The sequence below is a fragment of the Raphanus sativus genome, chromosome 9 (genome assembly GCF_000801105.2).
Source record: "Raphanus sativus cultivar WK10039 chromosome 9, ASM80110v3, whole genome shotgun sequence".
Lineage (NCBI taxonomy): Eukaryota > Viridiplantae > Streptophyta > Magnoliopsida > Brassicales > Brassicaceae > Raphanus > Raphanus sativus.
The window spans coordinates 9,303,417-9,315,022 of NC_079519.1; positions in this window are offsets into that span (position 1 = coordinate 9,303,417).

Genomic DNA, 11,606 nt, shown 5'->3' on the forward strand with positions numbered 1-11,606 from the left:
TGTAATTCTCCAGAATTAATATATAGAGGATATATTTTGATCTGCACTTTTATTGCATGAGAGTTTTTGTTAGTTTATTAAATCTTTCATTAAATAAAATGGGACCGCTTGGATTTTATAAATCTAGTCTGCCCAGAAGAACGTAATATGTCGTCGATGCAAAAAACAATCTTGAACTCTATCGTACTCTTAAAAGGTCCAACGCTGTAATTGATTCTACCATATCATTCCTAAAAAATGATTTGACAATTATATGAACTCTAATAATATCTCAGAAAAGTGTTGTTTTTGTATGATTTAGAAAATTTTATTCAAATCAACAAGTATTCAAGACTTTGAATTCCCGTTTGACGGGTAGTTTACATATATAGAGTAAATTAAAAATATATATACCTCGAGAAGTGCTCCTCCAATCTTTTTCTTTTGGAATGCCTACTGGAGATAGATATGAGATTGACTATGGAGTCAGGATCAACCCACCCCCACCTCTCTCCCCCCCCCCCCCCCCCCCCCCGGAATCAAGTGGCAATTTTATAAATTGTTTATCTTTTAAGTTTTATACATGATTCATATTTAAATATATGTATAAAATTAATCTTAGCTGTTTTTAGTGAACTAAATTTTGGCGGAGTTCATACATATGCCATGTGTAAATTTTCTTTCTAATTCAATTATTTAATTTAAATAGAAATTGTTTTTATAACACTTGGATCCTCTCATTCTAATCTATTGCTACGAACTAGAAGAGTTCTTAGAGAAAATTATATTTTGATTTAAAATTTGTAAATAAATTTTTATTTTATTTTGGATGTCAATTATATGTTCGGTGCTAAACCGTATTGTGACACATAATCATATTTGTTAAAAAAATATTTTATATGTCATATTAGTTATCGGTATTATAAATTTTCATTTTATAATATTATGTTTCTTAAAAGTTAAATATATTGCAAATTAATTTAATTTTTTTATTGGTGTGTATATTTACTTAACTTTAATTTTATTGTTTAGTAAAAACTAGTGTATCAGACTATATTCTTACATTTTAATAATAACTCTTTTGTGGCTGAAATATGTTAAGTACATAAAACGAATCTAAAATGAGAAATTTGAATAATATGTAATTAAAAAGAATCTGTGCATATCATGGTGAAAAATTAGCAGAACATGAAAATATATCATGTTAGCCATTTATCTATACTAATAAAAAAAGATCATCATAAAAATCTAGTTACAGGGGTTGTTACACTACACCTATTCATTAATACAATAATCTATAACTTGTTCTTAATATTTAAGTTATCAAAACATGAGCCGAAGCACTATTGCCTAATAATTAAGATTTAAAGGCCTTCTACATCTAGGTATGAAATTCAAAACCTAAACTATGTAATTTCTTGCAGATTACAGGAGATCTATGTTTCAAATCTCAGAAAAAAAGATTTATTAAATAATTATGCAGAAAACGGAAGAAAAACTTACAACGATCTTCAACATGATACAAGTAAATCTGATTACCAGTGGATCTTAATAGGACGTAGGACGGCTTAATGTAGGCATAGATCCTCATAACAGATAGTATTATCGGTTGTCGAATCGTATATGTAATCTTTTTCATAATTGCAATATTACAATAAATCTGCGTTAATAAAAAAAGTTATCAAATAATTATTTTCCATTCATACCACAATTAACTCGAGATTTATTTTGTACTATTCTAATTTAATCAATATATTTTAGTTCACTATGTATTTTCGTTGGCTACATTAGATAACTAACATTGTTTTTGTTATTATTTTAATCTCACAATCTTCATTAAGTTTTAAATAAAACCTAAACCCACTACCAAAACGCCTAAACCCTATATAGGTTATATGTAATCTCGAACTATAATTTTGAAACTTAATATATCGATATATTTTCAGATTTATGAAATATTAGAGATTATACTTATTAGTTCTCATAGATTATTAATTCCTCAAAATAAATTATACTTTAAAATAAAAATATAATATAGAAATAAAATAAAAACATATATTTTCGTGATTATTATCTTTTTAAAAAATTAATCTACCGAATTGATTTTGTATCATATTAAGATTTTCATAAGCAAAATATTTTAATCTTTTTTAAGAAAAATAAATTTTATCTCTATCTAACAGCTTAAAAGTATCCAATCATATTTTGTAGAAAATATATATTAATAATATAATATTCTATATTTTCACTCAAATATCTATCAACCACATTATTTTAAGTGATTTCCACATGCAAATTGAACCGAAATTACTTTTAGAAGAAAGGTTTTTATTTTATATCGTAACTGTTTCGGATTTTCAATTGAAAAGAGAGAATTTGCCAAAGCGGAACAAAAACACATAATGGTTATTCCTTTGGTATAATATCATTTTGAGCTGTTCCTTTAATATAATTTTTTGATAATTCTAAAACTAACCCTTTATTAATCAAATTAGACAGAGTAAACATAATTAAAAAGTTAAATTGAATTTTAAACATTTAAAAAACTTTAAAACTTAAAAGCAAAAAACATTTATAAAAATTTAAAATTTAAAAGTTTTATTTTTTATCAAAATTTTTAATAAAAAATGTTCTACAAAGTTTTATTTTATCATTTACAAAGTTTTATTTTTATCTTTTTACAAACGTTTTAAAAATGTTAAAATTAAAACATTTAATAAAAAGGAAAAAACGTCTAAATTTTTTAATAAAAATAAAAAACATTTTTAATATATTGACAAGGAAAATAGATCAAAACACGTTTTAGAAATATATAATATTTTTTTAACTGAAACTTCCTTAATTTTCACAAAAACAGGTTTTCTTGCTCGTAGAAGGCACCTTCTACATTGTGTAGAAACATGACAAAACTCCCGAATGTAATTTCTACCTCATGTAGCCGTTCGAGTAGTGTCTAAATCTCGCATTCCGAGAATTTTAGAATATTTCATAAAAGTAGAAACTGCACTCAAGAGGAAAGTAACAATTAGTAGAATTCACATTCTCCATATCTATAATTTTAATTAAAAGTAGATGGTTCGTTCTAAAAAAATTAGATGAACTTGTTTAATATAGATTCGTTTTCTGCTATCTTATTTTCCGTACAAGACGAAATCTACTTTTAGTAAAACGTAATTAAATAATTTTATTAATCATGTTTTTCAACCAAAAAAATATCAGTTTATGTATATGGCTGTTTTATTTATTGTTTATATTTTTGAGACCCCATAATTTTTTTGGTTCATAAAACTATTTATTTAATTAAGTTTCAGAAATGAAAAAGGTAAAAAAACAGAAAATAGACAAATATTGTTTTATACCAGAAAGACAACAATGCTGAATTTTTGTTCCGTTTTAGAAATTTTCCCATTAAAACAATGGGTAACAACATATATACTTTTACAACTAATCTATAAAATTAAAATGGTATCATGTTGATAGACATTTACCATTTAATTTCTGTCTAACAACTTACAAATATACCTACTTATTGTTAGATGTCGTTTAGACATGAGAATTGGCATGAAAAATTCTTTCATTCTACTGTTAAGTATATGAGGTTATAGCGATTGGATCATTGTCTGATCCTAGCTGACATTCTCACAAAACCAATAAAAAATCAAATTTGACAAAAGGTGATTGATAACGAGGAACTAAGGTAAATCAACATGATAGGTTTTAGGGTTTTTACCAAGTTTTATGAGGTTATTAATATCAGGTTTTAACTAATTCCAGAACGGATTATACACGGTTCTTTGGCTTGGTTCGGGTCAGTTCTTTCGGTTCTCGGTTTTTTCGGTTCTAGGTTCTTGAAATTTGGTAACCATTAAAAACCATGAAAATTTCGGGTCGGATTGGGTTGGTTCTTTCGGTTCTCGGTTCTTTCGGTTTTTTTGAAGTTTGTAACCATATTAGAACCGGAAAAACGGTTTCAATCGTGTTCGGTTCTAAATGGTTGCTTTGTAACTATATTTTCCCAAATTGATCTGATGTACTTGCAAAAAAATAAATCAAAACCAATATCAAAATAACAATCAAACAATTTCCTCGTTCAGAAACCAAAATCTAAACTGTAAAAATAAAACATACAAAACACAAGGTTTTTAAACAATTAAACACCAAACTGTTGAAAATAAAATATCTAAAAGACTAACTTCAATTATTAGTTGAACTTAAAATAGAAAGTAGATAATAAGAGAAAATGAGATAAAGATAAGACTGGAAAAACACCAATCCAACAAAGAAAACTATCAAGCATCCAATAAGTACATGTTACAATTTGTAAGGTAAGTGTATGAAGGTTTTTCATCCGGTTCTAGGGTATTATTCAGTTCTCGGTTCGGTATGGATTCAGTTGCGGTTCTTTGGGTTTAAAAATTTAGTACCCAATTGGGTAATTATAAAATTTGGTTCAGTTTTTTCAGATATATTTGGTTCGGTTCTTTGGTTTCAGTTTTTTTGCTCACCCCTAGATTTACCGTTCGCCTGCAAACTGAGTCACATATAAAAACACTATTAAAACTATTAAAAACCCTATAAATCTATTAAATTAGCTCAAACTACCAAGTAAATCTTATGTCTCGCTAACTATTACAAAATGTACACAAAATATAATATGATGTTGTAACACAAAAATGTATATACAAAATTTCAAATAAACTAATTAATAAATTTATAATTTAAAAAAAAAATCATTTACTTTCTCCATATAATACAACTTTATAATTTAATAATGCAGTTTATAAAATTTATAATTTTAACCAAAAATTCATTTACTTTCTCTATATAATACAACTTTCTCGATATAATACAAATTTATCGATATACAATTTTAACCAAAAAATCATTTATAATTTATTTTCTCATAAATCACGAGTCAGATTAATTTAAACAAAAATAATAATTTGCGGTGAGCGTTGATCGAACACACAACATTCAGATCTTCAGTCTGACGGTCTCCCAACTGAGCTATCCCCGCTTGTTGTTTATTATGTTTAATTATGGTACTTGATCGCATTTTACATATTACTCCCAACTGGGCTATCCCTGCTTGATGTTTACTATGTTTAATTCTGGTACTTAATCGCATTTTACATATTACTGACATAAACAATGCTAAGCAAAGATATCTGATATCAAATATATTTCCTCATTGATCATGCATTGATCAATAACAAAACTCAAAAGAGCACGATAAAAAAAAGTACACTACAAAATTCTTACTACACATTTCACAAAGACTCATTAGTATTTGGTTGCTCTTTTCTTGGCGTGAGAATTCGCTACAAAAGAAAAAAAAATATAAAGCTTCGTTGTGAGCTGGGACGTCCGAGAACTTGCCATTTTATCTTCTTAGAGCTCCATAGTTCCTTGTAACCTACGTTTACAAATCATACAACTAAGTGAGCAAATATCATATGGTAAACAGGAACTTGAACTCACTAACGAGCCCGAAACAGCAAAGAAAATGGAAAAAATAGTATGTGATTAACATACCTGAGGCTGAGATCTGTTTAGCTTCTTTTCAATATCTTCATCATCTTCGTCCTTGTCTTCGTCTTTGCTACTGAGTAGCCTATGAAGTGAAGAAGAGCTTTCGTTTTATCTACCACGTTTTGATGTCCCGGTACCTCTACCTCTGCCTCTCTTACTAGTAGCTTGTCTTTTACGTCCTTTTCCTCTAGTGTTCTCCTCCTCCTCCTTTAATTGTTATAGAAACAAGAATCATGATGAGACGAACTAATTGCAGTGGACAAATGAATGACATGGGACGACTTACATGTTAGTCGTCTAAAATATAATGCGCTAGACGACTTCCAGGAAGTCCAGACGACTTCCAGGAAGTAAGTCGTCTGGACTTCCTGTAAGTCGTCTGGACTTCCAGGAAGTCAAGTCGTCTGGACTTCCAGGAAGTCAAGTCGTCTGGACTTCCAGGAAGTCCTAGAAGTTTTTTGACGAAGTCTTCTTCCATATCAAGCGGAGTCCAAGCTTATCTTTGTAGATGAATGAACTATAATAGTTTTGTTGTTTTGTAATTTGCATGTGTACTCATTTTGGTTGTGAATTTTTTTTTGTAAAATCAGTAATAATGTTTCCCAAGATGTAACTTATGTGCTAACAATGTGTTTACACATTAACAAATCAATGAAATAATTGACTTCAATAGCTTTTCTTATATTTGGATCTCTCATATGCAATAATAAACTCCAATGGCCTTCTTCTCATCTTAATAAACAACAATGTTGGTAGCCTCATATTGATACAACATTTTAAGAAGCATTTTAATATCTTTGACACGGGAATTGGAAAAGGATTTCGTTCAAGATATGTTGTCGAAATAAAATATTGGCAACTCTATCAAAGAAATACAAAAGATTATTAATGTTTTCGAAGCATAATAGCATTAGAGATAGTAGAGTCAAAACACATTTACCAAACAGTGTGACATAGAAATTTTGGGTATACAGCTAAATACACTAAAAAACTTTGGTAAGGAGAGCAAGTTGTTATTATAAAATGTTTTACAACATTGAAAAAAATCATGAACATCATATCACATATGCTATAAAACAAGAACATATAGCTGAAGATTAATGGTACAATGTCTATTTGTCATTGCATTAAAAAGATGCTACAATAGAAGGAGGATCTATTATAGATACAGCTCACATAGCGTTCATGGAAATGCTCTGAAAATCATAGGGTAATGTTTTCAGTGTGCTACTTATGTCAATATATTTTGTAGTGATTGTTGTACTTGTAATTTTCGAGATAAGAAACATTGGCCAATAGCTAAAACTACGCTGTTGTTAGTGAAACATTTGCCAACAATAAAGTAGGATACCTGGTGTTAAAAATAAAAATAAAATAAAATAAAGTAGGATACTCAGAGCTAGTAGCTATACTGATAAAATCATTTCTCTTAAGGATATAGGTGCCAGGTTTGAGTTTTAGCAGCTGCGGGGAAAGAATTGTTTAGGAGGTAGTGTCCAGTCATAATTTTTTTTAAATCTATTGGTTAGCCTTTTTCGTCTATTATTACCCACTTGCAATTTAAGAATTACCTTTTATTACCTAAATCTTAGATATGCGTTTCAATTCTTGTGGTTAAACTTTATTGTAGGATGAAAAGTAAGAGACTAAACTAGTCGCCGTGTCATTATAAATAGAAATTTATCTTACGCTCAATTCCTTATATAATACACATACTTCCCTTAATTAAAATAAAGAAAAAGTAAAAAGTAAAATATAGCATGGCTAAGTTTGCTTCCATCATCATCCTCCTCTTCATTGTTCTTATTTTCTTTTCTGCTTTTGGTAAGTATTGACCTTATCATATACATGGCAAATTAAGCTATTTATTAAATTTCAGATTATTTGATAATCAACCCTGATTTATATGAAGAAGAACCAACTATGGTGGTAGGGCAGAAGTCATGCAGGAAAGAACCTAAGGCAGGGAGAACATTTTGTAACAGTAATGCTAAATGCCAGAAGAATTGCGTCGAAATAGAGAAAGCAATATTTGGTACTTGCGATTTTAAATTCCCATGGGCCCAATGTGTCTGCCACTTCCCATGTTAATCTCTCAAATTTTATTAGATTTGAGTTAATGTGTTTATTTATATTTTTGGTTTTTACTTACATTCAGTTATTCTGTCACCCTTTGAGCGACCCTTATGGCATGTGCCATGTATGTTTATATTAACTTTTATGTACGATAAAACTATTTTACATTACAATGGGACGAGCATTACACATGGCACTCATCAAATATTATGAAGTGCATCATGCTTATTTTTTTCATGTCAACATTTTCCTTTACATTCCTTCCCCATTCTAAATATTGAACCAACCATCACAGAGACAGATTCACTAACAGTAGCGCTAAACCAGACCAAGAACAACCTCATCGTCCTGTTCTAAATGTAATGAACTCTTGATATGCACCAATTTCTCGAACTTTTTCTGGTTTGAATTTTCTGGCTCTTCCCATATATATGGGTCTCTGTTTATGGCCCATATCCAACATCACTGTGGCAAAGGGAACATTGTATCATGCTACAATGCAGTATTCCAATGCCAAATGGATTTGTTCAGATAGAAAATTGTTTTTCTGGACGGTCTAACTCAAATAAAACCATAACCAAATATGACCAACTAAAATAGGACAATGATCAACTGAATTGTTTACGGGTTAAAATAATTAACTAAAGGTGTCAAAAATATGCTGTCTATGTCTAAATAAGACTATTCACGTATAAATGGATTGTCCGTAGAGATTTTTATCTGAATATTGACAATTTTCTCCACATTAATATGGATCTAGAATTTTAATTTATCTGAGCCGGCCATTGACCAACCAGTCCGATCCACTTCCTTTAAGGAAAAAAACCCGGCTTTGTCCATTTAACCTACTTCTCATATGGGCTTACCTATATTTATCATTTATAGTTTCGATTATCTGATGTTAAATTATGACATATATATATATATATATATATATATATATATATATATATATATATATATATATATAATTGGCTAAAGGACAGGAACCAAATCCAAATTATTTATAATATTAAAAGAATCTACAAATTGATTCCTATCCATTTAGATCTCGGATTTGAAAGTTTGAAATTTAAGTTTCATACGGGTATTTATAATTTTGGTTTGGATTCAGTTTAGATTTTTCAGATACGGTTTGGGTTTTAGTTTGGATATTCATTTATTTATTTTCAAAAAAAAATCTAAATATTGTTTGAAATTTTCTAATTCATAAAATAAAATATTATATTACATATAAATTTGAATAACGAATGTGTAAATATCTAAAGTTAACATAATATTCGGGTAGTATGAATATTTGGATGAAGAATTAGTTGGTACTTTGTGCATTTTAGGATTTTTAGTGTTTTAGTATTTTTAGCTATTTTAGATATTTACTTTTGGGTATCTGTATATATTTTAGGTACTTTGGACTTTTTAACTTTTTATATTTTAAATATTTTGGATATTAGGTCTAAAATAATTAATATAATTAAATATAAACTCTGATTCAGATATATTTTTGGTATTTAAGTAGTTTAGGCTTGGATTAGCACTATTTTTAGATTGGATTGAGTTTTGTTTTCCGAAACAAGGTTTTTGCCCATCCTTAAGCATTTCAATACTGTGGAAAGACTTTAAGAGATTGAAGGTGAATTAAAAACACATTTTATAAAGTCTTTAACCAATTATTAAATCTAAATTTATATTACAACAAATATTTTTAAAACTGATATATAAAATCTAGTTTTTTGCAAAACCATTACATATATATTATAGGGCCGTACGCACGTGGAGTAGATAATAGTGTTGTTCGTTTGGCAGACACAGCTTCTTGCGGCTGCGTCACGTTCGTTAACTCTAATTTTATCAGAGTTCAAAAATGATCAACGCTAGACGCAGCGTTTGCCGCAGCGTTCGGACGCAGGTAGCTGCGTCTGCCAAACGAACAAAAATATTGCTGCAGCTGCAAGAAGCTGCGTCTGCCAAACAAAGAACCCTGATGTGTCGCATGTGCCCCATTATTATATATCTCAAATTTATATATTTATAGCATGAGAAAATTGGGAGATATGGTAACTTTTGAGTTGGAATTGGCTAATAGGGTCATAGTTTTGATTTGCAAAGAGGATCACTTTGCTTTTTGGTCATGTGTAAAAATTCTTGCACGTCCTGATCAATTAACATATTCATGGAAAGGCCATAACTTGTTTGAATTTTCTTCACACATGAGAGTCCCTCTCTCTTCCTTACCTATAATTTTCTGTTTCACTCTAAAGTTATGATACTACATTTTCTCAACAGCTTCTTCACGCTTCTAACTGTCGACCAAGTGGGCATGATGTTCTCCCAATTCTCACCTTTCATGACAGAGGGTCGTATAAATTTTGGATGAAAAGTCAACATCCGCTCGAAGAGCACACCCGGGAAGTAGTGAATCAGTTGTAGGGGCTCGTCCTCTATAAGGACCTTCCGATCTTATGCAGGAACGCCCTCATAATTATCTGAACCTCCCTTTCCAATCATGGCGACCTCTTGATCGTCAATTACGGGCTGGCCATCCCCATCTCCCATCAGCAGTCTCTCGGAGTTAACTAAAACCAGAAGCAACTGAGATTGATCCAACCAGGCCATGTCTGTCCTGATGAATCCTATCCGGATCCCTGCAAGACACATCACTCTTGGGACTAGGCTCGACAGCTATGTATTTACTTTTTTGGCTATTGACAATCTTCTGGTCGAACAGATTTTTCTCAAGAACAGATGAAAGACGACGAGTGGATCGTAGAAATCGCACAAACAACACATGACATGCATCAATATTACTATGTGCATCATGCTTTTTTCTTTTATTTATTTCAACATTTTCCTTTCGATTTCTTTTTGATTCTAAACATTGAACCAACGATCACAGAGACAGATTCACTAACGATTGCGCTAAACGAGACCAATGACAACCTATTCTAAACAGAATTAGCTCTTTAATCCGCACCATTTTCCTTAGACCTGAGCATTTTACCCGAACCCAAAAAAACCCGGTTCGGGTAGGAACCGACCCGATCAAATTACCCTATCGGGTTTTGTTGCAGAGGACCCTTAGACCCGACCCGAACCAAACCCGAAACCCAATGAGTACTCGAATTAATAATGCAAATTAAATAAAATGCATCGAGTGTGAGTCGATGATGGGTTATTTGCCTAGAGAGCAAGGGGTCGACCATTAGGAGACAACAAATTATCGTTGTATTTCTCATAGTTTAATATATTTCACATTTTAATATAATAATAACACAAATTTTGAATAAAATTTCAAGTATTTTTGGATACTTAAATATTTTCAGATTTTTTTTTGTATTTTTAGAATAAAATATTTTTTATTTTCAGATATTTAAATATTTTGGATATTTAAATTATCGTTGTATCTCTCATAGGTATTTTTAGGTTGAACCCGATCCGGAACCAAACTAAATCCGAACCAATAAATTCTAGTTACCCTACTGGATCCAACTATCTAAGACCCGACCCGGACCCGGTACGATCTGAACCGACCCGGAACCGAGAATTTGAAATTACACTTTCAGGTCCAAAACTCCTAGACCAGAGAGACCCAAACCCGAAAGGATCCGACCCGAACCCGATCCGGCGACCTAAATGCCCATGCCTAATTTTCCTCCAACTTTTTGGTTTGAATTATGTGGCTCTTTCCATATATATATATATATATATATATATATATATATATAGATCTCTGTTTATGGCCCATATGTTCACCAACATCATTGTGGCATATGGAACATTGTTTCATGAGACAATGCAAGCCTCTTAATTACTTTTACCTTTCAAGAATAAAGTTATTGTGCAATCTATACTTTGAAATTAACATACTAAGTTTTCAGCATAGATGAGTGAAAGTAGTTAATCATGATATTCTTTGATTTTAGGGTTTGACAACATATGTTGTAGTATTGTATGTATTCTTTGGGTTAGATTTTGGAAAGCTTGAATGTTTTTTTGAAAAATTAAATTTTTACCTATGTGTA